The 6,465-nt window shown below is 34.9% G+C and overlaps 1 pseudogene; it reads left to right on the top strand.

Annotated features, from left to right (window-relative positions):
• The first annotated feature begins 5,513 nt into the window (after positions 1-5,513).
• On the top strand, positions 5,514-5,898 carry LOC121024568 (cytochrome c-like; annotated as a pseudogene).
• Positions 5,899-6,465: the final 567 nt, after the last annotated feature.

Here is a 6,465-nt window from a genome sequence, read left to right on the forward strand (position 1 = left end):
TTTGCTCTACCTTTCTTTAAATCATCATATCTCCATTGAGGTCATCAATGTTAGTAACCTAGAATTTAGTTTTCTGTGGCTTTCACCCTGTGTGTGTGTGTGTGTGTGTGTGTGTGTGCGTGCGCACGCACACGTGCACGCATGTATGTGTGTATGTTCACATGGCTTACCATGATTTATCTTTACTTTTGGAAAACCTCTCCAACTAGGTTCCTCGAAAAGTTGAAAATAGAACTACCCCATAACCCAGCAATTGCACTACTAGGTATTTACCCAAAGGATACAAAAATATTAATTCAAAGGGATACATGCACCCCAGTATTTATAGCAGCATTATCTACAATAGCCAAATTATGGAAACAGCCCAAGTGCCCATTGACTGATAAATGGATAAAGAAGATATGGTATATAAACAACGGAATATTAGCCATAAAAAAAGAAATCTTGGCATTTGCAACAACATGAATGGAGCTAGAGAGTATTATGCTAAGCGAAATAAGTCAGTCAGAGAAAGACAAATACCATATGATTTCACTCATGTGTAGAATTTAAGAAACAAAACAAATGAGCAAAGGAAAAGAAAGAGAGGGAGGCAAGCCATGAAATAGACTCTTAACCTTAGAGAACAAAATGATGGTTATCAGAGGGGAGGTCAGTGAGGGGAGAGTGAAATAAGTGATGGGGATTAAGGAGTGCACTTGTAATGGGCACTGGAATATTATATGGAAGTGTTGAATCACCATATTGTACACCTGAAACTTATATTATACTGTATGTTAACTAAATGGAATTTAAATTTTAAAAAGAGGAAGAAGGGAAGGGAAGGGAAGGGAAGGGAAGGGAAGGCAAGGCAAGGCAAGGCAAGGCAAGACAAGGCAAGGGAGGAAGGAAGGCAGGAAGGCAGAATGAATGAAAGAAAGAAAGAAAGAAAGAAAGAAAGAAAGAAAGAAAGAAAGGAAGAGGGAAGGAGGAAGGAAGGAAGGAAAAAGGAAAGAAACGAAAATAAAGGAAAAGAGAAAAGGAAAAGAAAAGAGAAGAAAAGAAGGGAGGGAAGAAGGAAATCTCACCAACTTAACTGGTAGAAGGTAGAAAATTAACTTATTTCAATGAATTTGTAATGCATAAATCCTTACTCCTGTTGGGTTTTGTATCTTGTATATGATAAAAGGAATAAAGAGCCCATTTTTACACTCTTCCAAATGAATAGCTAATTGTATGAAAACTACTTACTACATAAAAAATTTGTTCCCATAAAATTTCCGTATATTAAATCCCTTATATACTAGCTTGAGCTTCTTTTTTTTTCCTTCCAGTATATATTTCTGGTACTATACTAATACCGTATTGTTTATTAATAATAGATTAATATTTTAATATCTGTTTAAACAAATTTATTCCCACTGTTCATCTTTTACTAACATTTTTGGCTAACCATGTTGTTCATTCTTTCACATTTAAATGGTATAATTTTGTCCAAAGTGTTTTAAAAATATTGGGATTCTAGCTGGAGTTGTGTCAAGTGTATGTATGAATCTGGTATTACTGACATTTTATATTATTGAGTCTTCCCAGCCAAGAGAATGCTGTCTTTCAGATTGGTTAAAGGATTTCAACAGATTTTATAGTTTTCTTCATGTAGGTATAGCTTCCTTCTTTATAAGTTTATCTCTAATATTTCACAGTTTTCCTACTTAATGTGGTAATGAAGAGCAAACAAGTCTAAGTCATAAACTGAATTTTTTAGCTCTTGGATAATTACCATGAGCCATGACCAAGTTCTTAAATGAGAATTATATTAAAGACCTAAGCTAGTGAGATCCCTGCATTAACAAAGACAAGATGACAGGACAATCCCAGTTGTTGACCCATTGCAACATCAGGCCAGCAAAAGGTACGAGCGAACCATAGCAAATCCATGGCCACTAACAGATACACACACACACACACACACACACACACACACACACATACACACACACCACACACACAAAGAGCATAGTATTTACCCCATGGGTTTGATTGGAACATTTTACAAGGAATAATTTTATTTAAAAAAAATATTACTTACATAGTTTAATGGTTTAAAATGAAAGGCTGACTATAAAATTTACATATTTACATTTCACAAAATCTTCAGCAAACTGCCTCTGTCTTAATTAGAAATCACAAGTAACTTTAGTAATAAAAGAAAATGTTGGTTCTCCACCTTGGATATCAACTTCACAATTTTTAAAAATCTCATTCTAAAAGTCAAAAATGCAATCATTTTCATTTGGAAGATTCTATAAACAAGGATTAATACTAATCTTTTGAGAGACAGTCCAAGTGGGAAGAACAGTGCGTGAATTTTACTACCTATTCTTTCTGGTAATTAGTCTGTAGCTATAATCATTTTGTCTTAATTTCAAGATACATACAAAAACAGATCAATTGGCTAGCTGAATAGTTTCAATCAAGATGTTTTTGATTTTCATGGTATCCAAATACCATCTTTTCTTTTGATATTTTATTATAGCATTTTAGAGTTAGGATGAACTTAAGAGTCTGTATCCCAGACATTTAAGTTCTACTTGATTTTATTATGTAGCTTTCCAATAAACATGCCATCCAACCAAAGTTGTATTAAGGAGCAGGAGCAGGTAGGTGCTGGACAGCCAGAATGCCAGTCTATAACGAACACCAAAAGTTCTTTAAATAAATTGAAAATATGGGACCCGTCAACAGAAGTTTTATACATTACTCCTTACATAACTGTCAAAGTATTAGTGAATCCTGCTTCCATTTAGTTCCTCGTTCCAAAAACATATTTTTTCTGGAATATATGTATATATTCAAAATATTTTTTCTGTATACTTCTATTCAGAAAAAATATATTAACATTATTCATAATCCCTACTGCCTTTAATGGAGAACGGATCCTTTCAATTGACAGATCTTTTAGTAGCTCTGTGAAAAAAAAAATCTCCCTCATTATAATAGCCTCAGACACACTTGAGGGAAATCTCATGTGGTAGACAGAGGCAGTGGTGAAATTCAAAATTTTTACTAACCAGTATAGCAAAGACATCAGCTAACCAGAGTGTCTGTCTCAGGGAAAAAAAAAAAATTAAGACGACTATACATCTGTCTATACCTTTCTCTCTCTAGATTAAACATTCTGGTGACTTTCAAAATGGACTTCATTATCATGGTTTCAAATCCTCTCCTAGTGCGGGTCATTCTCTCCCTCTCCCCAAAGCCACAGCCCTCACTGGTGAAGACACATGTGCTCCCACCAACAGGAAACACAACTGCACTACCACCTCTCCCCCATTCTCTATACCATAATTTTTAAAGGGTTAAAAATTATCCCTTTTTGGCAGCTCATCATCCTGTGGCTTTATGAGTTATATTTCTGTAAACAGTCTTTTAATATTACCTTATTACATTCAAAGTTTGTGTCAAAATACTTAATTAGAAAAACAGACACCTATTTGATGACTCTAAGAGGGAACCTGCCAAAGTCATTTTTCCCTCTATCCCGAAATACATGAATCAGAATACGCTTATGTGTAATGTATTTATAACTGCTTAAATTAAAAATTGCTCAAAAGAAGCGTTTTTATACTTACCAATTTAATGAACATTTCCATAACTGTGAGAAGCATCTTTTACACCAATGTTTAATTCACACATCAGTAAGCACTAATGATAAGTGTATCACCATATCAACTTCTGGCAGTTAGGTATGTCAGTGACAGGCATCATAAAATTAAATAGATAACTAATATTCAAAGAGACTGCAATAAAAATATATTGTGGTAATTACCCATGTCGAAAGTGAAGAGTTTTAATCAAACCATTTTCTTGAGTGACCATATTTTCATTTAAATACGAGTTTAAGAAATCACAGAGAAAGTTGCTGCTTTCAACACCAAATGCAAGTCTAATTAGTGCCTTTTTACTGCAATTAATACTGCAGTTATACTCAGCATTCTTTACATCAGCAAAGTAAGTTCTTTCTGGCTTTTCTCTCTCCACCTCACTCTTTCCCTGTTAGGTTTCTGACTAATGTTTGGCAACAGAGAAGAGTGTTTATTTTGCTTGAAAACAAAACCGTTACCATTCTTAATGTCCCAGAGATTTCCTCATGACTAGACAGAATGGATATCTGAAGAGACTTCCAATTCCCTCTATTACTTATGTTGTTGCTTTTAACAGATTCTGAAAGATGCCATCAGTTTTGTATGATAGTAGCTTCCTACTGCAGGCTCATTGAAAACTTGCTCTCCATTAAAGTTCTATTTATGTGAGAATATAAGCCTCCTTTTGTCCTCCTATTGAAACTGGATTTTCAGAAACAAACAGTTTTCTTTGAATAGTACTTCATAATTTTCTGGCTACATTTATATCCTCTGGTATTTGCGAGGGGTGATAATTATGAGCATTAAATCAATATGTACTAGTTTATTGAATTAACCAAGATGATAAAGAAGAATCTTTACTCATGCCCTAATACCATAAAATAGTATAACAAAAAGTATATTAGGGGTGCTTGGGTGGCTACTTGGTTAAGCATCCGACAGTTTCACCTCAGGTCATGATCTGGTGGTTCATGAGTTTGAGCCCCACATTGGGCTCCATGCTGATAACTCAGAGTCTGCTTGTGATTTTCTTTCTCCCTCTCTCTGTCTCTCTCTCTCTCTGCCTCTCCCCTGCTCTCTCTCTCTCTCTCTCTCTCTCTCTCAAAATAAATAAATAAACTTTTAAAAAATACATAATAGTAAAATGAAATAGCAATGGACTGGAAATGAGAAGACTTGAATTCGAATTCTGATGTCCCTACTTATTTTACAAGCTGTGGGATCATGTACACAATTCTTAAACTCTATAAGCCTTCCTTTCATTATTTACAAAATGGTGGTGAATCTGTTGGCAAAACTGGATGTAGCATGTGACAGAAAACAGGAGGTCAAGGATGAGTAAACAAATTAAAGGATGATTTTGCTATTTATGAAGATAAGGACGATGGCAGGAAAACAAGGAAAAAAAATAGGGTTATTTTGATGTGTTAAATTTGAAACATCTATATTATACAAGCCAAGAGAGCAAGTAGGCAGTTCAATATACAAATCTAGAGTTCAAGGAAAGTATCTGAACCAAAGATACAAACGTTACTCATATATTAATAGTTACTTCCACTTACTACGCACCAAACAATGCAACAGATCCTATAGGTAAGTAATTTATTCCTCGAGACAAACTTGAGTTCACAATGAGTATTATTATCATAATTATTGTTATTTTCTAACACTTAACACATTATCTGGTTATGTATGTAAGCTACCAAAATGTTTTTTGAATGAATGTTCAGCTTACGGGTGAGGAATTCAAGACTCGGAAAAGAAACTTAACCACATCTAGTAAGTGGCAGAACCAGAATTTGAAATTAAATTTGTCTTGAGTAGACAGTGGAACGTCTGGCTTACAAGCCGTCACCTTCATTTCGCACACGTCAAAAGAGCAAATTTTAAAATGGGCGATGTTGAGAAGGCAAGATGATTTTTGTTCAGAAGTGTGCCCAGTGCCATACCACGGAAAAGGGAGAGAAGCACAGTCTGGGCCAAACCTCCATGGTTTATTTGGGCAAAAGACAGGTCAGGCCCCTGGATTTTCGTAGGTGCCAACAAGAACAAAGGCATCACCTGGAGAGAGGAGACACCGATGGAGTATTTGGATAATCCCAGAAGGTACATCCCTGGAATAAAAATGATCTTTGCTAGCATTAAGAAGGCAAAGGAAAGAGCAGACTTGATAGATTATCTCAAAAAAAAAAAAAAAAAAAAAAAAGCTACTAAGGAGCAACAGTTGGCCTCTGCCTTATTTATTATAAAACAACAGCAACAAAAAAATGTCTGATGACTTCTTTCATGTGTCCTGTATTTAAATTGATCTCATACACCAGAATTCAGACCATGAACGGCTGAGAGAATACTTTTTTTGGACAGTGCTGACTTAAGTAATGTTGGCTTGTAGTTAAAACATATGATCAGCTTTTTGAACTCTGATAGTAATTCTGGTTCAGCAGGTGCTGTCAGTGTTTTCCCCTTCTGAAGATATGACTGGAATTGATGAGCAACATTCAGCTTTTCACACAGACGGTAAATGTCATCTCTAAACCTATAGGAGATTAGTTTTATATTTAGATTTATATAAGTGGTTATATTAATATATTTAAATACTGAGGAAATCCCTTCACTGTCTCAGAGAACAGCAAGACTCCGTTGTGTTTCAAGTTGCGTTTGTTAGCCTGTTAAAGGCAGGGGCTGATGATAAGCTGCCAATGTCCACTTTATCTTTTTGGTATTAACTATACCAGTTTAATTAAAATTCCCTACATCTAAAGAGTTGCCTTTTGCTTAACAAAAGGCATTTTAGTATGGTTTATGTACAATATTAAATACAGAATATTTAACATTTCTCACA

This window comes from Herpailurus yagouaroundi, unplaced genomic scaffold, assembly GCF_014898765.1.
Source record: "Herpailurus yagouaroundi ecotype Mexico unplaced genomic scaffold, PumYag 66014, whole genome shotgun sequence".
NCBI classification, from domain to species: Eukaryota; Metazoa; Chordata; class Mammalia; order Carnivora; family Felidae; genus Herpailurus; species Herpailurus yagouaroundi.